This window comes from Lathamus discolor, chromosome 2, assembly GCF_037157495.1.
Source record: "Lathamus discolor isolate bLatDis1 chromosome 2, bLatDis1.hap1, whole genome shotgun sequence".
NCBI lineage: Eukaryota > Metazoa > Chordata > Aves > Psittaciformes > Psittacidae > Lathamus > Lathamus discolor.
The window spans coordinates 15,891,220-15,914,555 of record NC_088885.1 but is presented as its reverse complement, the minus strand read 5'-3'; the positions used below and the strand labels follow the sequence as shown (position 1 = coordinate 15,914,555).

The 23,336-nt window shown below is 41.2% G+C and overlaps 1 long non-coding RNA gene across 1 annotated transcript; it reads left to right on the top strand.

Annotated features, from left to right (window-relative positions):
• The first annotated feature begins 549 nt into the window (after positions 1-549).
• LOC136007732 (uncharacterized) lies at positions 550-22,429 on the top strand. Its single transcript, XR_010609835.1, has 3 exons — positions 550-746; positions 21,276-21,373; positions 21,456-22,429. It is a non-coding gene; the product is annotated as an uncharacterized LOC136007732 (long non-coding RNA).
• Positions 22,430-23,336: the final 907 nt, after the last annotated feature.

The window sequence follows — 23,336 nt, the reverse complement described above, 5'->3', positions numbered from 1 at the left end:
ACGGATCATAGGAAAGCAGATGATCATAGAAAGATCATAGAAGATCATAGAAAGAGAGATGTGCTTGATTTCAGGACTGGCTCTCCAAGCTCACTCTACAGAAGCAAAATGTGGGAGTCTAAGATGCTGCACATCAGCTCAAATCCACCTCAACAGAGTATAACTGGAAGAACAAACTATTCTGAAACCAGGTGTCTGTCAGATGTCATAGAAGATGGGTTAACAAAATTTTAAAAGTGGTGCAAGAAGGACCACTTTTCTGCACTTCACAAGTTAAATAAGAAAAGATGAAACCATCAAGCAGGGGCAGCAACATAGGAAAAGTGACATATTGTCTTGTTTTTTCCTGTCCTTCCACTGTGTTTTGTTCACAGAAATAGCACACCCAGCAGAGTTAGACACTGGTAAACTGAGTCCAGCCCATTTCCCCATGGCTGTAGTTACCTCACTGCTGCGACTACAACTTCTGTCTTTCCTGATCTCTGCACTTTGCTCCCTGCCTTAGCTATGAAAGGGGCATTAGATCAGTCAGGGGTTTTAACTGTGCTTACACAGTTGCCAGACTCCTGTTCCTTCAGCATGCAAACTGTGAGGTTGTTGCTGCCCATCCCCTTCCAGCACGGACATTATACAACCCCGTTCCACTGCGTCAGTGAAGAATTTGCATTCAGGAGAAACAGGTTAGGCCGGCCGCTTCCCAACTGCGAGCTCCTATAAGAACAACCGTGTACAGTTACAACCCCTAGGTAATTTTTCAGAACTACTTCTTTCTGTAAATTTCAAATAGTTTTCACAAGTATAATCTCGAATTATTTTCTCCTTTGCTGAAACCCTCCCCTTTCGTTGGTTGCTGCAGTTTAAATGAAAATAAGAAATCCAGCCTGCAGAATTAGCCTGTCTTTGAATCTTTGCAACTGCCTTACATGGTGGAGAAACTAGCCCGGTAATTATTTTGCTTTGCTACTTAAAGCTGTTTTTCTAGGTACAACAGCGCTTTTGTTATTCTTGGTTAAGGCTAAATTTATGAGAGCATAGCCATGAAATTTTCAGCTGTAAATTTTCTTAGTGTAAGTCTCCTTTGAAACATGAGGAATTGTGGAGCTCAGCGATGCTTTGTTCTCACCATGGTGTTTATTTTCATCTTATAGTCTTCTGAAAGGGTGTATGTTGTAATTTTTTGGTTAAATCATTCGTGTACAGGCAATGTCCATGTGCAGTTCTACACAATATCTGTCAACAAATTCATTACTGATGGTGAAAAGAATTTTCTGCCAACACATTTTTTTCTGGCTTATCCAGTTACAGCCCCTCTTTCATTCCAAAAGTGTTCTTGATTCAGAATTCATTAACTCGGTGGGCACCTTGCTATTAACTGCACTAGGCTTGGAATTGGGTCCTTACCACTTCTGTGCACCAAGACAGTACTATTAGAGGGTTTTTTAATTATATAGCAATGTACTGTTCAGATATTTGTATTTAACCCACCTGCCATAGATTCCCTTTCTCATGAGGCTGTACTGTACCTTTTCCTATATAATTCTCCTGCCAAACAGTCTCCTGAGGCTCCACACATGTTAGCGCATTGATAAGGGTTTTCACACTGAAATGAAAACCACATCCTTTCCCCAAAGCACTGGCATGTACTCCTGCTGGAGCAGTCTGAAGTGTGTACACATGAATGTCATACAGCCCTCGAGACTGTGACCTTGTTTCACAGAAATGCACAATAGGAAGTTAGCATTTTGAGAGAAGACCTAGAGTGAAACCCCTCATTTCTATGCAGAGAAGACCTTGCTGCTTCAGCAGGCTTTTTCAGCAGGCTGAACCTTGCTGGTTCAGCAGGCAGCCCTCTTCCTGTTGCATTACTACTGAGCTAGCATCCCAAAATGAGATGAGGCACACTTCAAGTCATGCCGTCTACAACTTATTGCTGTTAAATGTCTCCTTATGCCACACTGCCATTTACTGAACTGCCCCAACCACTGCTATGTGTTTGTGCGTGTTATTTGTATTCATTTAATAAGCATGCACAAATAATGAAAATTGCAAAGTGCTTTTCATAAGATAGTTGTTATGGCAAACATAACTTTGACACAATTTATTATCATTTAACAGCTCTTATTAAAACAAACTTAGTTTTACACTAGACAGGACTTGATCATGGTTAACTTCAAGAATTGTGTATCTCATCTTTTCTCATACATAGAATTCACTCATTAAACTGAGCACAAGTTCTGTACATAAATCATGGCAAGAACACAGCCGGAAAAGACAGGACAGAGCTCAGTAAAGGAATATGATTTTCATCTTAGTAATAAATTTTAGGTGCTCTGAGATACATCTGGAAGCTGTAGTTCGGATGTAGAGATTTTGCCTGAATTTCTGGAAGGTGTGCTTCTCTGTATGTTTTGCCAAATCCGCACATTTTTCTATTGATCTGTATGGAGTAGTGCACTTGAAACAGACCTTTTCATTGAGCAGCATCCCCAGAACAGCACCAACACCCGCATGTAGATTTGTGTCCACAGGACACAGAGGTTGTGCTTCTCTCACTGCCCCTCCGCTCCAGGTCTATGTGGCCATGCATCAGAGCTGGCACCGTGTGCCTCCTTGGGCTCTGCGGGACCTTCTTGTGTAAATAATTGCAGATAGTTGATAAATGGGTACTTTGTATTGTGCCAGTGGCAGGGTTTTGTTAGCACTTCCTTTGATCGTTTCATAAGGAAACTGCTGTTATTTACCTAGGAGGTAGTCACTGTAATATATTCATTTACTAAGCTGGAACATAAATCTTCAAGCTGCATTGCCTCTGAACTGTGTCTGGAAGGAGAAGTCACACTGAGGAGAGATGTGCCATCTGCAAAGCATTTTCTAAAAAACTCCAAAGAGTAAGGGACTCTCATCTGAAAATGCTTTTATTTGAGAAATCAATGTGTCCTCCTTTTGATCCTGAATTGCCTTGGGCAGAAACATTTGAGCTTCCTCCTTGGAAAAATCCTTCTTCTTTTACACAGCTGTCTAGTGTTTTGGTGGTGAAATTCATTCTCTACTCTGGCAAAACTTCTAGTGATAAGGGGAAGAAAGAGTGTAAACCTCAAAGGCGAAAAAGACAGAGGTCTTTCTTTCCACATACAATAGAGTCCATAAATCCTCCCAGTTTCTCCAAATAAAGATGGTTTAAGGCCCCAGAATGGTGCTACTGGCACTCACGCAGGCACTGAACACAATCCCATGAGCTGTGTATGGAGTGAGGCAGAGGTGACCTGGCTTCACTTTGGTGCCCCTCGTTCCTGAGGTGCCTTTTCCCCCTGTCCTGCAGGTTTGGCTTTGGTAGTGGAGATAGTCCGATTAGCAGAAGATTTGCTGTTTCATTGGTACCTTAACTGGATCTCTTAGTTGCAAAGACAGTATTTTGGTATCACCAGAAGTCCCTAGTATGTACTCAGCTTTGTTCACAGTTAGCTCTTTTGGTCTCCGTGCAAGTGCAAGCCATGTATGCAAACCCACTGCCCTCTGAGCCCTTATACAAACTGACAGAAATGTGGCTTGGGAATGCAGCATCTTTCCTCAGCGTCTTTATCCTGGTCAATTGGCTCCTGTGCACAAAAATTCCTTATTGGACTCCAAGCATCTCCACATGATGTGGTATCTACATCCTACTTTTTTAAATTGTCCAAATTCCTCCAAAATTGTCCAAGCTTCCTATGAAATACCAGAAGCAGGTGACCTCACTGCTCTTAGGTATCTTTATCATCTCATCATGGTGTTGTCACAGAACTGGCTCTGCAACTCACTGGGCTCTCCACTGGACCAGTGCAGCTCATGAACCTTGCAGAGAGCTGTGAACAGCTTTCTGATGCCTTTAGTTTTCTCCTGGCCTCCTGAGTTGAGCAGGACTACGGAGGAGTCTGCTGGATGCCAGAGCAGGCACAAGGTAAGCTGACGTGGAAACTGGAGTCAGCAGCAGAACTGAGAATAGGGATCAGGATCTTCTTTCTCTTTTGGCACCAGCCATGATCAGATTTATCAACTCATGTTATGTGTCTTCACACTAAGATAATCATATGGGGCCTTCTGCAGCCAGTGGAGGAATATAAGTACCTCTGGACAATAACCAGGATCCTCGATGATAGACTTAGATGAGAAACTGAAGTTTTCAGTGGCTGCAGTTAAATCAGAAGTAGCTTAATGATGGCTTGCTTCTAAATAAAACCATTATAAGCAACGGCCTCAGTAGTCTTCCTGGTCCTGGTACATACTGCTTGAATCATTTGGGAAACAGCTTAGAGACTTCATAAAAGAAAAGCTCCCTTCATCAAAGGGAGAGACAGCTTTGTATCAAATTTTACTGACACCTCACATTCACACACAAAGTCCTATAAATATTCCCTTCGCACCTCTCCATTTGGAAATTGTATAGTTTTTGGGAAGCACAAGTTGTCTGTGCCAGCACGTCCTTATCTTACAGAGGTACTCTTTTCAGAAGCGAGCTTCAAGGCAGTAGAAATGTCTTCAAAATTCAGAGGAGAGGGGTTTTGAACTTCCCTCATTCCCTAAAAGATTGGAGGATAGAGACCTATTGTGCTCGCAAGACAAATAAAATGGTAACAGACTTATGTAGCTGAGAGTTTTCATTTGTTTGAGGTTAATGCCATTGCCAACAGCAGTTTGTCCTTAGAGCCAAACAATCAGTACAGAGCTTCTCTCCGTTCTCAGGATCTTTATTTCCGGTATTGCAATGCACAGGATCCACAGACAGAACAGCAAACTGCAACTTGCCAGTATAAAATGTTATTCTCTTGCCTTCAGATGCATTCAGGACTTTTTGTAAACCGCTTTAGAAAGATGAATTTCTGTAAAATCATACCAGTAAATAGCAGATTCTGCATTTGTCCCCTGGACAAGGCCTGGAAATAAAGAGAAGGCAATACTGATTGTGGTAGAACATGTTCTACCCGTGCTGCTCAAAGACTCTGAACCAATGAGGATTTATTTAGAAAACAGATTTCAAGTTGTTCTGGACTCATACACCCTCCCATAGCTTCACCTCGGGACATCAGATGGCTTCATTTCCTGGCATGGAGATTAGTTGGCTGACTCTCTCAGTAAGAACATTTGATCTGAAGTCCCAAACATCCTGATTCAGAGCAGAAAATGCTTCGCAGAACACATGTATGCTGCAAAATGGGGAGATTAGCAATATGGTCCCCACTGTGTCAACTGCCATCGTGCTGATCACAGCCTCCTGATATGCTGGAACAGCTTCTGGAGCAGAAGTCGGGAACACGGCTGAGGTTGCTAAGGGTTCATTCTGCCACCCTTGAGCAGTGAGACTCTGAGAGATGCATTACTGTGGGCTTCTGAGACCTGGCTGAAGGATACCTCCTATGCCTCCAAATCCTATTTAAGGGTTCAGATGAAGCTTCCTTATGAGCACCTGGAAACACAGTTTAAACTGAGAAGTTAAACTTTTAAAATCTTGCTTTAAAATACATAATAAACAGAAAATTTATCGCTTCCCTACTAGCCACCTTTCAGAAAGGTGAGGAATTTACAAGGTTTATTTACATTGCTGCCACAAACCCATTTCTAAAAAGGCAAGTTTCCAGTAAGACCTCATCCAAAAAAAATGTTCCAATTTCCAGTTTCTGTTTGGGTCATATTTTTCAGACTTTTCTTCTTGAAAGTTTGGGGATTTGCCTGCAATTATGGATGGTATTTAAGTTTTCTTCAGTAGAAAGAAATGGGGTGGGGCAAAGGATATGCTTGGCAGCAGGAACTTCTTTCCAAAACACAGCATGCCGTGAGAAGTGCCTGGCCATGAACGTGCCTTGGGATGCAGTCTTCTTGCGGTATCATCACTTTATTTCACTCTGGTACTTCTATAGCAGCACCTTTGTTTTGTCTCACTTTGCAGCACCAGACAGCCTTAATAGCAGAAAGTGGCAATAGTTTATTCAGCAGGAATTCATGTAAGAGTTTTGGTTATTAGATTAGAAACAAAAGGCTGTAGGTAGATTAGGCATGAAGCGCGATTCCAGCTGAAGTGTAATAACCGGATATCGTGGCAGTTGCTTATTCCGGCTTACTTGGAAGTCTCGAGGTATCTCTGCTGTCAGGACTGGGGCTGGTGCCTTCCCGCAGCACTCTGATTTCCAAGGGCTACTCTTGGGTCTGAGGAAGGCTGGCTGGGAACAAGGCACTCCTCCTGCTGCTGTGTTTTGGCTTGGTCTCTTGTCTTCCGGGCAGTGGTTTCTCTGCTGCTCTACCAGCTTTGAGGGCTGATGACCTGGCTTGCACTAACTCCCATGCATGCAGAAGCAGCTGACTTTCCTCTGTCTCTCTCCCTCCTTTACTTTGCATCATACTTCCTGATTCTTATTTATTACTAACACAGTCTCATAATCTTCCATTTGCCATCTGGGCTGGTTCACAAGCCCTGCTCTGGACTATCCAGGCAACCAGCCATAGCAGCCTTGTTTCAGCCTGAAAACCTGAAGAGTGAGCTCTCCTGTGGTCCGCTCATACTTAACCAGCCTGTGGGATGATTCCATTTTCACCTAATCTACACTGTTTACTTTATGCACTTAAACATGAATTGCAACTTCTAGCAGCTGATATTAGATACTACAGACGATACAAGTTATAACCATACTCTGTAAAGTTCACGATATCATACTGTAAACTGGCATATAACCAGCTCTCTGTGAAGCCTATACGCACCACATAAGCAAGGCAGCTGATAAAGCCAGTGACAAGGTACTTTGTTCAACTTCGTGATGGCTTTAGAGACAATGACATCCAGCTTTTCCAAGACACAAACCAGTAATACAAAATGCTGCACCTTGAATGCTGGCCTTCCTGTCCCCACTCTGGCCAGAAAGATCCTGGCTAAGGAACCACACCGAGCCTGCTCAGAAGCTCTGAGAAGGCTCTTAGTTGCTTCTCCCCACAATCAGACTTTCTCCCTCCCTCCATCCTCCAGCCATTTATTTCCATCCCACAATTACCCTGGCACATCCTGGCATGGCTATTTGTGCAGCTATGTGGTGACCTGGATCGGGGAACTCATCCAAGCTAAAAATAACTCAGCAAAAGAAAAGGTTATTTTTAACCCAGCGGAGTTCCCCAGTTCAGTTTCAGAGGCAGTAGTAGTGCTGTGGGGAAGGTGTAGCACAAGACAAGGTGTAGCAAGTGGCAGTGGCGAAGGGAGCTGCCCAGGCTGCAGCTGCTGCTGTGTGACACCCATGTCATTGCTCACTGCCGTCACAGCAGGAAGAACCTGTAGCTCTCGTAGAAAGCACATCAGGTAGGCTGGTGCTTGTAACCTGGCAAAAGGCAACGCAGGATGATGTTCAGCCAGCCTGGGCAGAGAAGCCAAGTCTGGCAGGAGTACCTGGAGGCTGCATCATTCATTGCTCCCTTGAACTCGGCTGCCACCGCAGTGGTGGTGACTGTGTTAGACAGCTGTAATGGGCTGAAAACGGCCCAGCATCTGTGTGTACAGATACATAAAGAAAAATGTCTCTTGTGCTGTAAAGTGCTCCTTTTCTTCCATTGCAAGTTGTGAAACATGAAACAAACCAACGGCTGATAGGACCTTACACTCTCACATTTCTGAGTAGCTCCTAGGTGCTGATACACAATCACTAGGTCTTCAAGAGCTAAAAGAGAAGAATGGTCCCAGTGAGGCAAATCGGGATTCTTCCTCCCCACTGAGGCAAATCAGGATTAGCTCTGGACAGACCTGCCTCAGAAACTGATGTGGGAAACGAGACAGACCCATCATCTGGAGTGCTGGCAGAGAAGGATCCCCACTTCCAATTATGCTGATGCATTTGTATGAGTTGCTTTTTAAGAGTTCGGAGATAGCTGGCTGCAAACATCCTTCCCCTTTAGCCTTTGAACACGCTATTAATGAAGTGATTTTCATCTGATGTATCTAACGGGCAGGTATTTCCTTCCTGCCCTTCCCTTTGCTCTTTTGGAATGACTACATAGATTCTTCTTGGCATATGTACTTTATATACTGTGTTCAAAGAACTATATAAGAGTAACAGCATGACAGGCACCCATAAAACATAAAAGGGCTGCTCATATCACCCTGCGTGTCAAGCTAATGTTACCCTCCAGCCATATGCAACCATTATATGTAGCGATCATTAAAAACTGCTATGAAATGCTCAGTAAAAAACAGCCCTGCCTTAGCAAGAGATGGCTTAGATAATCAAAAGGTTCTTCTCTCTACTGCCTACTACGGTATTACTGGTATATTTATCCTCAGAAAATGAATCACTGCCTTCTTAAAGTAGCAAGCAAAGCTCTCTAGCTTTTTCTGTCATGCCAAAACTAAATGGGTTTCAATGGCATTTCTTCAAAATCATTAGAAAAATGAATGCATCTGCAGGTGTTAGAAAGTGAGCCTGTTTCAGAAAATACCACCCTAAATGGAGCCTTGGAAAATAATAATGACAAAATGCTACTTTGTGTGGCAAGGGGAAATGTTTGCCATCACTTAACTAGAAGGTAAAATTTATTACAGCAGCTATTACAGAAACAGATGTGGAACACACAGTTTTCATATGGGTATAAAATATTTGAATTTTGGTACAATTTATTGATAATATATATGACCTCAACAACTTGGGCCTTTCCAAACGAACACAGCACCACAGGCAATGAGGCTTGTAGGGACCTGTGAAAATAACCTAGTTCTTAACTGTGTTCAAAAAGAGCATCTAATGTACCTATGCCACAGTGGTTTGAATAACTGAGTACTAAAAGGCTTCCAGCGGTAGAGATCAGTACTTAGCTAGACTTGAAGTCAGGAAAAGTGTTTTTCTAATGTTTAGCTTAATTCTTCCTTCATTTTAACCCTTTGCTTATTCTTTGCTCTGTCCTAAATGGGAAATAGATCATCTTTCTGTAGTCTTTTGTAAAATACGTCAAGACTTATCTTGTTCCTAATTTTTCTTTCCTCTAGATGAAGCATCCCCAATTCTAGGACCCTTAAACCAAACTCTTCCTTATTGGTCTATACCAATTTTTGAAGATTAATTTCCTGAAACTGGACACAGGCCTCCAGCTGAGGTTTTATTAATGCTGAGTAGAACGGAAGATTACTTCAAATGTCCTACAGAGAATAATTCTCTTCATCCATTCCATGGTGATATTTGCTTTTTCGTAACAGTGTGAGCACGTTGACTCTTATTCAATTTGTGATCTGCAACAAGCCCCAGTTCCTTTTCTGCAAAACTCTTCCTGACCCAGTTACCCCTTATTCTTTCCTTGTGCAGTTAATCACCGTCCCCTAACAGTAAAATCTTTTTATTTGATTGCATCTTATTTCTAGATCATTCCTTCAATTTGCCAAGATCCTGTTCAGTTCTTTTCCTTCCAACCTTCCAGGTTCGCATCTGCAATATTAACGCATGCACATTCTCCCACCTTACAAATAAAAATGATGAAAAGTACCTTCAGACAGAACCTTTGAATACCTAACAAACACTTCCTCAATAGTTTTATGGCTAATTGTGTCCCTACCTGGAGTATTGTGTGCAGTTCTGGTGTTCTCAACATAAAAAGGACATGGAACTGTTGGAACAAGTCCAGGGGAGGGCCACGAGGATGATCAGGGACTGGAGCACCTCCCGTATGAAGATAGGTTGAGGAAGTTGGGGCTGTTCAGCCTGGAGAAGAGAAGGCTGCGTGGAGACCTCATAGCAGCCTTCCAGTATCTGAAGGGGGCCTATAGGGATGCTGGGGAGGGACTCTTCATCAGGGACTGTAGTGACAGGACAGGTAACGGGTTAAAACTTAAACAGGGGAAGTTTAGATTGGATATAAGGAGGAAATTCTTTCCTGTTAGGGTGGTGAGGCACTGGAATGGGTTGACCAGGGAGGTTGTGAGTGCTCCATTCCTGGCAGTGTTCAAGGCCAGGTTGGATGAAGCCTTGGGTGACATGGTTTAGTGTGAGGTGTCCCTGCCCATGGCAGGGGGGTTGGAACTAGATGATCTTGAGGTCCTTTCCAACCCTAACTATTCTATGATTCTATGATTCTACCCTTTGGTAGGTTCATTTCTTTATATTAACTTGGCTTGATCATTTAGAGTGTCAATTTTTTTACTGAAGTCATGACATATGGCAGCTATTCCTTCTCCCTATTCACATGGTCTACTACCTACCAAAACATTCAATTGCTTTGGTTTATTTTGTCCTTAACAAATCAGTAGCAGCTATTACTTATTTCACTGTTTACTCTAGATGCCTATAAATAGTTCCAAGATTTTTCTGGGAGTTGAAGTTTGCCTGACCCCATTACCCCTTTTAGGTTCTTTTTTAGATGGGCACGTCTCTCCCTTGGTGGTGCCCAGGCAAAAATGCACATAGCCATTTACTGACAGGGAATGCCTCTGTTACGCAGCTTAAATTATATCCTTCTCTCATGATGCCATGTCATGTAAAAATATTCATTCTCCTGTGATCAGATTACACTGCACAGTTACAGAAGAACTGGGAACATGATATATTTTTGCACCTTTGGTTTCTATCTTGGCCACAGCTTTGCAGGTACTAGGCTTCTGGTGTAACTCAATCAAAGCAAAACTTGCATCAGACTGCTAAGTACATTTGCTTTCTGAGTACTAGAGATAATAGGGATCAGTGTTCCATGACCAACAGTTGAACTTGAAGTGGACATTGCTTGGGCAACTTATCAATGCTTCTTTGCTCTTTTTCAGCTTCTTCTTCTGTTGAAACAAAGACACACAGGCATCAGCAATATCTCCATTCAGTAGGATTATTTCATTGCCACAAAACTGTGACTCTTCTTACATCTAATCGGAAGTCAAGTTTCTCTCCTGTTTTCATTTCCCTATTGCAAGTTTCAGCCTCTGATATTCCCTATGTTAAGAAGACATGTCAAAGGAATAAAGCCCTTTTGTCTAAGCAGCTTGCAGGAAACAACAGATTAAGAGGCAATTCATTCTTGTGATACACATGATACATGGGTGAAGCCCTGATCCAAATAAAGCTTATGGGAGTTTCATCACTGGCATGATAAGAGGCAGAATTTCACCCTGAGCAGACTTTTGTTTTGCTTTGCTTTTAAATACTAATGACAAAATAGAAGTACTGGATTTAATCATTGTTCACCAGTTATCCTTAGCACAAAGACAGATGTGCACTCCACCCCTCAAAGATTGCCTACAAACTTCCTCCTTCCCAGAGTGGTGCTCGGCAACTGTCCAGATATCAACATCTTCCCTTTGAAAATTATTGATTATATGGCTCTAACAATTGATAAATCCCCCATTGTCTGAGCCAAACTTTGTTTTTCTTTGTTTAGGGGCCAAAAGTAAGATTAGGAAATGCTTTTGTCTTGATTAAAGAAAAATGATAATGTTTAAGTGCAGGGAAACACATAACAGTCAAAAGAATATGTAAGGCATCTGGTTTTCATATTCTACAGTTTGATAAAGCGGATTGCCACTTTCTGATACAAAAACCCCACAACAAAACAAAAAATAAATAAGCAAGTGTCTTTACCTACGACAATGTATAAGATAAATTAACTAAGCATAATAACCTGGCGCAGCACATTTATACGAACAAGTCATTTTCCTGCACCACAGCAGCCCTATAACCACACTCCAACTTTGTTGAGACAAGGTTATCTACTTTCTTTTCTTTTTTGACCACAGTAGAGGTAGGGGTTCTCAAGGACTCTATCAAGTTGATTTTATAGCTTCTGTTTTGCTTTGTTTTCCTTACCCCCTTATCTCATCCAGCAAAGTGATAGTGGATGCTAGCACAACTGCATCTGCACTTGGACGTATCAGCTCTGAGACTGGATGTTTCTAAGCACCACGCGCATGGTCCCACCTGTGGAGCACATTAACAGGTGACCCAGTCCCCTGCACTGTCCTAGTTTTAGGGGTCTGCTCTGAAAGAAACACAGCTTTTTGAGCAGGGACTATCTTATCTTTTGTGTACAATAGCTAAACAAGTGCACAGCAAGACTACTGAGTTTAATGGCATCTTTCTTCTGGTACTGCAATCATTTGCCATGGTTTTATCACAGACGAATAATGATGACACTGACGATGATCGAACTACTCAGAAGTTACTGCTGAAGTGGCAAGTTTCTAAGACCTAATGTGGGCAGGATAGGATTATTTTTTCCCCATCATTGTATCTTTCTTTGCCATCTGGATAGCTTCCATTTCTTTTAAGTCTTTTCTTGGTGTTTTTCTTGCACTCATACTGATCTGGTCCCATACTAAAAAAGATTACAATTAAAGTGGAGGTGATGCAAGTGCCAATGCTCAATCTCTGTTAACAAGCTGCCATATGAAATGGCAGAAAATCTGAGAGACAGCACAACAGAGATGACTCCTGGAAAAGTCTGGACAGTTTACTTTCAGTGTCTTACTCGCGATACATTGTCAAGCAATAAATATGAGATCTCTGAAATGTGGCAGCATTCACAACTGAAACTTGTGTCTTTTCCATCAAATTTTGATTTCTCTGTTTTGATATTATCCACAGAAAAGAAGAATTGTCTAGATATTTTGGGCAACCATGTTTGTGGTTAGACATTCTTGTGATAGGTTTTAATTTATACATGTGTTAATAGTGTTGGCCCTAAACATCTTTTCAAATCATCTATGATAAGAGTATATTTAAGGTGCTTCCATAGGCAGAAACTAGCTCTACCTATAACCTAGAAAACGTGTGCTTTTAATGACGCAGTCATCTGGCTCCTCATCATACCCATCTGATATACTCTATCTGACAGCAGCTCTCACTCAGGATTCATAAGCCTCTAGCCAGGGTATGGGAAGAATTTAATCCTGGAGATTCTGTACTAATCAAAACCAGATATAAGACATTGAGGAGGAGCTCAGGATGGGTTAACAGTGCCATCACAGAGAGCACAGGTTGTAAGCAAGGAAGGACAAAGATGACGGTTTGTACTAGTCTCTTCATTCATGGCAGTCAGTGAAGATCCTGAATTTGTCTACTCACCCCTGGGAGAAGTAACAGGGAAGCAGATCGGGTGTTGAAGCAATAAGCCCTTCTCTAGGAAATGATAAAAGAACATAAAGACAAGGAGAAACTGCAGGTGAGGGCAAGGGTCCATGGTCAGCTACCAATGACAAAAAACTTGTTCCACTCCTTTTCGAAGACGCTTGTGTTCAATGTCCAGCCTGCAGACCTCCCTGTTTGATTTCCTTAGCCATGCAGTAATGTTATGACTCAGACAAAAATTGGAGGTAGCAGGGTGTTTTGGGGGGAGAAAAAAACTCCAGCCTCTCAAAAGAGAAGTAGGAGCTGGAAAACACAGCAAAACTAAGAGCTTGAGCATTTCAACTCATCCTGCACCCTGTCTCGTCTATTAAATCTTGTCCATCACCTCACATTCCAGTAATTCCTGCACTCATGCAGCCTCCTTCCCCTTCAGTCAGGGAGAGATTTCATCTGACCTTAACTCCCATTAGGAGAGTTGTATTAATAGAGAAGGTATCAGTCACTACAACGAAATTATAACGGAGGCTAGTACAATCACTGGCCTCTATCAAAGAAGGACATGTGACAGCCCTGGTGACAACCTCCCAAGATAAAGCTCCAGAAGCAAATTCTTAACATAAAAATCCCTACAAAGTAGGATACAGGGGGGATATAGGGATACTTCAGGGTTAGTGCTTTTCTTTCCTGAAGAGAGAGGTGGCTTTAGGAAGTCATGGACCTTGGAAATAGTGGCTTTTGCTGGATTACAGCGGATGTATGTATGGGAAGAAATCATCATGTCCTTTGCCTAGTGATAATTTTCTAATTAAGACTCACGTAGTTTGGTCTGGCCAAACTGTATTGAGTACAGGGAGAGGGAGCAAAATTGATTTGAAGCAATCTTTCTTGTTCTCTGATTTCTTTGCTCATTAAGAGCATACTGTGAAGGCAACAGCCACTGCAGAGAAGGAAAACCGGATGAAATGACTGCTCTGAACTGGCACAACAAGTTGTATCATCCAAGAGCTTCTGATGAGCACCACAAAGGCTATCTGTCATGATAGGACATAGACCTTACACAGCATGAAAGGTCCTCAGCCTTTGCTACTGTGTGCAGTTTGACAAATGATGCAAAGATAAAAATATCTGATAGAAAAAAAATCAAAGAAATTGTTACTAGGATACCAATCATTCAGTGGAGGACAAATCAGAACCCAACGTGTCTGTAGGTAATGATAATTATAGTGCTGTGTAAACATGTGAAGCAGGCTACCAGTAATCCTTCAATTTGTCAGGGGAAAGGAGCCTGGGATGCCTGGTTCTGAAAGAAAATTTATTTTATGTTATATTGTTTTATTGTAGACTTTTTGCTGCTGTATGTGTTCAAAATACAGTCCTTTTCCAGGGAGGGAGGACTCCATAGCCTTTTCTAAGGAGTTTGCTCAAGTGGCTCCAGAGCTAGAATTTTGTCCTCACTATCAGATCTGAATCCCCTTTGCTGCCAATGAAACTCCTTTCTTTATGTCTTACAAAACAGTTCCCCTCCTTCTTTGTGACAAGCTTATGTACTGGCAGCTTGCAGTCGTGCCCCTTGTCATTCCTCTCTCTAGAAGAAGGCAGTCTCTGCTACATTTCTTCATATATTCTTATCAAATTTGTCAATTCTTTCTGGATTCTCTCTAGTTTGCCTATTTTTTCAAGTGTGCCCGGACCTAGAAACAGGACTTTTGCTATGATTTCCTAACTCCCACTTCTTATACATGGTCTTGCTCTGAATATATTTCCAAGGTAAGACTAGCATTTTTTGCAACAGCACCATGTTATTAATTCATTGATTTTGAAATCCACCATAACTTTGAGTTCCTTTCTTTTTTTCCTGCAGTACTCCCAAAAATAATGCATTTGTTTCCTATTGTGTAAATGTTCGGTTGATTTCCCCTTCCCAAGTGTTAATGCTTTAGGTATGTTTTTACTGAACTCCATCTCATGCTTCATTCAGAGTGAAGAGCACTTTGAATTCAGATCCTGGTTTCCAAAGCACCTGGAAGCTCTCCCCTCCCCATTCCTCACTGTCACCTGCAAATTTTATAGGTTTGTTCTCTGTTCCACCACCCATATCACTCGTATCAAGCAGATACCAGATAGACAAGATCTGCCAATGGGATCCCATTTAAAATAACCACTGTGTGTGTCATAACTGAGTGTCTGCAATTTTTTGTGTGCACTCTTTTAGATACCAATTTTTCTGGCACTTAACCAGATAACATCTTCAGTTAGTCTTCAACTTGTTCATAAGAATGCCACAAAGGGTAAAATAATGCTAAAATAAAGATACAGCCTATGGAATGCTATGAATGAGAGTTATCTGGGGAAAGAAGGAAATCAATCTGATTTGGTGCGATTTGGTTTTACTTTTTGACACCTTATCCTCCAAATGCTTGCAAGTATACTGACTTGTTGGAGTCTTTCTTGGTGTCAAAGGTAGGCTGACTGCCCTATATCTCATTATTCCTTTTCAACAGACAGGTGTTAGATGTATTTATTACATCATGTTTATTCCCCTCTTGTCCCTCAGGTCCACATCCCCCTTATCCCTCAGGTTCACCCTGTATGGACTCCCAGGCAACTGCTAAAGGCTCAGACATTACTGTTACTAGTTCCTCCAGTACTTCTGGGGGAATGTGGTCAGGCCTTGAATATCACTGATTTAGGTAAATATTTCTAACTGTTCTCTCTCTGCTCTGGCCTGCCTCCTATTATTTTGTTCAAACTAATTTTATTAAGTATTGGTCACAACTAACTTCTTTACTGAAGACTGAAACAACAAAGGCTTTTAACGTTTTGGCCTCTTTTGTGTTCTGTTATTTGTTCCCTTTGTTATATACTTCCTTTGTCATCTTATGTTCTGGTAACATTTTCTGGTTGCCTCCTGCTACTTGTAACTCCTGGTGTGCCCAAATGTTTTGCTTTATCCTTCTATATTATATAGGCAGTCATAGAGAGGTGTCCTGGTTTTTCCAGGACTTCTATAAGGCTTTGATTTCCAGGTGCCTAAAGAATGCCTTAGAGCACCACATCAACCTGCAATTGTGCTTTCTCTTCCCTTTGTATTTGAACACCTTATTGTAGAACCTTCAGTATGGGGGTTTTTTTCAGTATCTGGCCATGGTCCCCTACTCTTTTATCCTTTCAATTACCTTCTCAAGAGGCTCCCACCCCAGCTTGCAAACTTTTAGAAACCTGTTCTTTCCTGGTTCACCTTTAATAGTGGTCTGTCATTTCATACTTGCTTTCACCAAGACTACCTTCCACCTTCTCAAGAATCCCCTCATTATTAGCCTAATCAAATCCAGTTTAGATACATCCCCAAATATCCTTCCTCCTCACCCCCTCTCCTAAGAAGAAACCTGCCCTCTGTATATTCCATGACCCTGACAACTACCTGTGTCCTCATCTATTGCTTTTCAGTAGATATTATGCTATTTGAAGTGCCTTGTAGGGGTGAGGCTGGCTCTTGAACATCCCTGTGAGTTGCTCAAGCAAAGAGCCTCACATATTTCTTCTTTCTCATAATATAGTTTTCTCTGAAAGACCTCCAACAAGACATCCATCTTGCTCTTTTCTTTGCTCATTTCTACCCAAAAGCAGTCAAGAAGCCAGCTTCTTATCTCTCTCTGAAGTGGATAGCAAGTATACATGTTTAAATGCCTTGTCCTGGCTGTTCTGGAAAAAGGCTGTAACTGCTTCCCCATTCCAGTTCCCTGATGTGTTCCATCAGGACTTCATGGCACCTATTATATCATGGGTTTGTGCATATGAAGACTTTCAGTTTTCCTATTTATTCAACATATTACTTAAATTTGCACATAGCTACTCCAGATATTAAACTGCTTGCCCTATTATTCTCTTTCTGGTCTTTCCTGTGCTTTTTGCTAACAGTTTCCCTATGGAGATGGTTAACAAAGTACTAATTACTGCCAAGCGAAGTGTATAGTGGTGGCTTTGTGATGTAGATACTGGTCAGCCAGGAACTTCACTGAGACTCCAAATTTACTGTAATCCCATCTATCTCTGGACAGACTCCAGATAGTAACAGCTTTCAATCTCTGCCAACCTGGTTTGGAGCAGTTTGCCAGTGTGTGATTTTGCATGTCTGTCAGCCAAATCAGAGAGCCAGTGCAAAAATCTAGTACTTAGAGGGTGTTTGATACCCATGGGAGCTGTCTGCATCAGGAAACCAGTGACTAGTTTATAGCACATTGGGGAAAAAAAAATATATAGAAATAATATGGCCAGCATTTTAGTTACAAACACAGTGGTAATTCAGTGCAAATTACCAGCATAAATCAGAAAGATTTTTTTGTGCAAGGGATCCCTGACAGTCTTAATAAAGATCAAAGCCGAGCTGGAATTGTTCATACAAAACCTGAGAAGGAGCTGCAGCCTGTCTTCACATGTGACATGGTTCTCAATGAGGTGCCACACTGTTGGTTGTACAGAGCAGCCTAGGTGGGAAATCACAGCTGGAGAAGCTGCCACTGAGACGTCTTTCACTTCCCTCAGGTGTAAGTCTTCCACCAGAAAGTAACACAAAACCAAGTGAAACACTGATGACCCGTTACAGAGCATTAACAACAGACCCCTTAGAGCCCTGCCCCTGTACACATTTATATATACACATACCTTTTCTTTGTGTACGTTAGACAGACTACTAGTGTATAATGAATACACTGCAATAATAACGTACTCCATCCACTGTAAGGAAGAAGATGATAAAAGCTCATCAGAAACAGTCAGTTGTTACAAATGATAAATGGGTGACAAAACTGAAAATCATTTTTGTGTGAGTTACTTTCTAACTGGATTTTATATGTGTACCAGCTTCTCTATTCCTGATTATTGGGCATGTTTGTGTATTTTCAGATAAAGACAGATTTGTGCTGATCTATTACTTTATAGATGTTGCAAAAAGATGAGTAGGAAGCCCATCCTGGATCAGATAGCTAGAATGTTCCGAACTGCGTGTTCAGAAGACAAATGAGTGAGAAGTCCTATTTGTTTTCATTTAACACAGCAGGGCAGTCATAATCACACACAAAATACCATGACCAGTAATAATCCTAATTTACCAAGTCTAAGAGAAAAGCCAGTGTAAGCACTCTCTGTTCAACAAACCCCTCCCAGTAAATTCACCTTCTAAAAATCTCAAATCTGTAAAAAACCCTTGCAAAAAGCTTGGGATCATTGGGATCTAGTGCATCAAAGAAAAGCAGTAGCCATGAGCACTTTATTGAGAGCAACCTGTCCTAAGCCTTTAGCTAGGCTTATCCAGAAGGCATTAGCTTCTGAATCCCAGCTTATCTCAGCTGTCGGGTAAAAGCACAAGGACTAGCTTTTGAAAAACTTGTGGCAAGGCCGAAATCATAAAATACCTCACATCCAAGCCTTGAACTGCACCTGGATAGAGGTGGGAAACTAGCAGTGTTTACAGAGCCGTGTGTTCCTTGTACGCCCAAGTGCTGAGTGCTAAAAATGGATAATTTAGGCTTTAAATGGACAGAGGGCCTTCTTAAACGTCTGAGCAGCTCTCCAGACCAGCTGATCTACCCCAGAGACTGGGCAACTCAGAGCAGGATGCAAGATACGTGCCTTCAGTGAATGCACAGAATAAGGCTTTTTCATTTTTCTTCTTCCCTACAGCATTTTATTCAAGCTAATGTCTAATTAGAACTAAGAACTTGGTGTGCTTTTTGCTGCTGCTATGACAGTTCCTAAAAGCATTTCATGAACATCAATTGTGTGTGGTAGTTTTGCACTAAGCTCCCCAGCTACTGAAGGAGAAGAGAGGGACAACAAGAGCTCTGTTTCATTATTGCACAGTACAGATAATGATACACTAACCATATCAAAAGGAGCTTTGTAATTATTGGCTTGGGAGCTCTTGTGGTTATTTTACATTTAACCCACATACCAATTTGGTGTCTGCTGGCACATGGTGGCCATATGGAAGGCAAGAAACCATTACTGCCTACCACAGGAGAACATAATCTGGAGAGTGGAGGCATTTTCATGTGTTGAACAAAGTTCCACCCACACCATAAACTGGTCATTCTGCCACATCATAAGCTGCAGAAAAAGATCACGTAAATCTTCACAGGCACTCTACAGGACTTCAGTCAGAGAGACTGTCTTTTGTGCAGCCCATGAATGCACTGTTGATGCTTTAAAATAACAAGTAATAGTTGTCTCTCCGCTACTAGTACATTTTGTCATGCAATACTGCTATATATTGTTGGAGCAGTGTTGAAAGGCACACAAAGTATTTCCCTGCTATGAAAAATGTTACTGAGACAAATTACTGCCTGACGAAGAAGGAAGCCACAGAAATTCATGCAAGATGGGAATCCATAGGGTTATTTGTAATTGCATCTTTTTATCTATTGACTTTTAGGGACCAAGGTTTAAAAATGTCTGAAGAAGTTACATATATATATATATGCAACTTTGTGTTAATTATTCCATATTAACAAACACAAAAATATTTCTCTGGACACAACACACTTGTCTGTCCACCTACGTGTGTTTGCATTTCTGTATGTATGCATGCATGCTCCTCTGCCTGTGTGTTTGTTGGGAAGGGGTGCTGCAGAACTTGCATCCACATCCTACATGCCTACGAACATTTTGGGCAAGTTTTATGATCGCTTTTCTGAGTCAAGACTGAAAAGGAGACAAAAAAACTGATTTGAAACAAAAGTCTCAGCTGTCTTGCTGGTCTTGTAATACATTATAGCACAAATGGTAAGGGAACTTAAACATATGGGAGAGGGGGGAATTTTGTTTGCATTGCCTAAACAAATATTTTTTAATAGTATAAAAATAGGTGGAACAGGAAGATAGGCAGGACCAATGCAGAAGAAAAGCATATTTGTGCCCAATTCACCAGAGAGATTGTTAAAGAACATTTTATCATAATGAAAATATTACCCTTGGAATGACAGCGAGATCAATGTCAGTTTAAGTTGTCTGTCCTTTTTACTTCCAGCCACTAAACTCAGACTTGTCCTAGAGTTATTGTGACCAGCTGAATTTTTATTTCAGAAAATGTTCTCTTTCATTCACGAATCAATAGTTCTTTGCTAGTCCTGGCTTTGCTCCTTGCTCTTCTCCGTCAGCCCTTGCTAAGGGCTGTTGCTAAGGGCCAGAGGAAGTGTCCTGTTGCATTCAGCTGAGAAATCGGGGAGGAAAAGACCATTTCTGTGAGGTGCAAATGAAGCACTGCTGTCCTGCAACATAGGAAATATGATTCTGGCTGGAACAAGCTGCTCGTGATTAGGAATCCCTGGTGTTTCAGAATTTTGACAGGCTATTCCTAAACTCGCAAGATTAGGAGAGTGCCATGGTGGGATCTAGAGAGCAACACTTAGCTTACAGTACAGGTAATCAGTTTCAAAAGGAAACTTTTACAAAGGTTTCCTCCTTTGTTTGATGAAGTTAACAGAAATCTTCCTGTGGATTTCAATGACAAGGACAAAAAATTCCTTTAATCAGACAGCTTCTAATGCCTTTACTTGAAAGCAGATGAGTGCGGCATACATAAATTTACTAAACATTTTATAGACAAGAAACTGATAAACCTAGTGAAATTCTCCATTTAATGACAGGGAATTTAGCTGGCAGAAACAGAAACCTTCAGTCCAGTGGAATATACCAAATTTAATTTCTGATGTATTTAGTTTTAAATACACTGTTCAGTTTATTGAATCAGATTATTAATTTTAATACATTTCATGGTGTGTTGTACAGCTAGCTTTGACAAAATCATATCTTTTTCCAAAAAGGCATGCTTTAATTGTGGTTTACTACGCCTCGGAAGTCCTGTGCAGCAATTGCACCCCTCTTTCAATGACTATTAACTGATCACTGCAGCAATTAGTGTTTTTACTGAAGAGCTACTTATCTTCCAGCCAGAAGTACAGTTCTTTGGAAAGCTGCATGCAGGGGAACCTGTGTTATCCAGGTTTCTCATGCACATGAGCTTGGGATTTAACAGCCTGCTCTAGCAAGGTCACGCATGCATTGATAAGGAACCACAGCCAGGGTTATAGGATCAACATAAATAAGAATACATAACCCAGTCGTGTCAGGCAATCCCATTTGGTTGCATCTGCGCTACCCCATCCAAAGGCTGAACATTCTGTGTGTGTGCCTACTGCCTGTAGGTGACTGTGCTAATGAGCCGATCTTTTCTCCTCTGAACAGTCTGTGCTGGAGTTGGAGTATATTTCCTGTGGTTCATCAGAAGAACTGGCAAGCAAACAACGCTTATAGATGTGGTTCAGACTTGTGAGGATTTCCTGGTAAGATTGTTTTTTCCCTGTACAACCAATTACGAAAGTAATGGTAGATAGGAATATTCATTTCCCTTTGTTTCCTTTGCAGTTGCAAAAGTTTGGCATTCACTGATGTTTCCTGATGGTGCAGAAAGCCAGAGGAGCAGTGGGTTGCCATAAGGATTTGGCCTGAAGACTCTTCCCGTGGATCTAGCAAATGGTGCTTTGAATTGTGTCGTGCAAGATGAAAGCCATAAATCAGACCTGAGCAGAGGTGAAAGTCTAAGTAATTGTTAATGCTCTGAACCTAAGGTGCCAAACTTCATTTCATCTCTTCAACATTTGGACAGGACAAGGATACTTGTTTTCTTTAGAATAAGGAAACAGAGGAATCTTCTTCAGAAATTCTTCAGAAGTTCCCAGGAGGTGCAATGAGTGCACATAGTTCTTACTCTGGTTATTTGTCTTCTTCTCACATTGCTGCAGCTAGAAGATTGCCAAGTGCCTTTTTAGGACAGGTTTGAATTCAGTGAGACTACTTACGTAAGTAGCTGTTCACCAATTTGAGCGATGTCACCCTCGGTTTCCATTTCTAGGACACATTGGTCAAGAAAGTTGGGTCCGTTACGTCAATAACCTCTTGGTTGCTACATCTTGGTTCCTGTCCTCCAGAGTCTGTTGGCGAGCTTCAGCACAATTCCCATTAAATTTACTACAAACTGATTAAATCATGGCTTGTAGTGGATGGTACAGAATTTGGTTGTTTATTTATCTCTGGCTGATTTTCTAGGATCAGGGATTTCTACTGCCCTAAAGATGAAAGGTTAAATTCCTTAAAGTCTTTGTCCTAGATAACACCATGTCACTCTGCTTGGACTCTAGAGAGGATAATATGTGCATCCCTTTGTAAATGCCATTCCAGTAATTCTCTCTTACATGATTTTTTCTGAAGGACAACAAAGCAAAGCTTGGTGGGAATTTCCCACAATGTATTTGTTTGTATCCGAAAACGCTGACTTGTTAAAACAGAACCTTTTTGTGGGAAAGTATTTGTTCCAGTAAGAAGGCTTCTCAGATTCAGAACTGAGGTTGGTTTTTTTTTTTTTTTTTTTTTTTTGGTTTTTTTTTTTGGTGGGGGGGGTGGGAATTAAATAGAAATGCTCCCTTCTTTTCCTCAAAATAGATGGCTGCTGAGTGCTCAGGCATGCCCTGAAGGATATGGGAAAGACAGGTTCAAATCCCATTGATTCAGCTTGTTATCCTCTTTTTGGGCCAGCTACGCAAAGCTTCGGACAGGGAAAAAGGGATTAGCCTCATTTGTCTTCTTCAGCATTTTTTTCAGGAAGGTCCTAATTTCATTTTAATGCACAACAAAATGACATTTTTAAACTTCTATTGTTTTCCAAAATACTAATGTTTTGCAGATACTCTTACACTAACCTAGCACTGATCGCCCGGCAGATCCGTTCATATCTTCTTACAAATGCAGATGACAGAGTCACTTCATTTGGGGTCTATAACTTATGGAGTCCTCCTGAATGTCTGTGGGTTTTTTAGGAGACACCTAGGGTTTGATTTGGCAAATTTCTAAACTAGAAGATGTTATGAGGATTATTATTTAACTAATGGAGCTATTCATACACAATTCCAGAACATTTTATGAATTGATTAAAGTTTTATTCAAGTCAGTAAAAAGATTTCCAGTGGACCTGAATAAAAGTATTATATTACATCCTTGTATCTTGAAGCTTTCATTTGACACTTGATCTTATTTTGTCACTTTCAGATTCTACCAAAATTATATCAAAACCTTATCTCTGCAATTACAGAAAGAGTTACCAACTTTTTCTAATTTTTAGAGAGTCAGTAGGAATTCAGGAAACCTGGATTCTTTTCTGACTTACCACTGGCTTGCTTAGACTATCATTATTTATTAACTTTAGCAGTTAATTTTATGATTCTAAGACACATGGAAATTTAAGCATTAGAA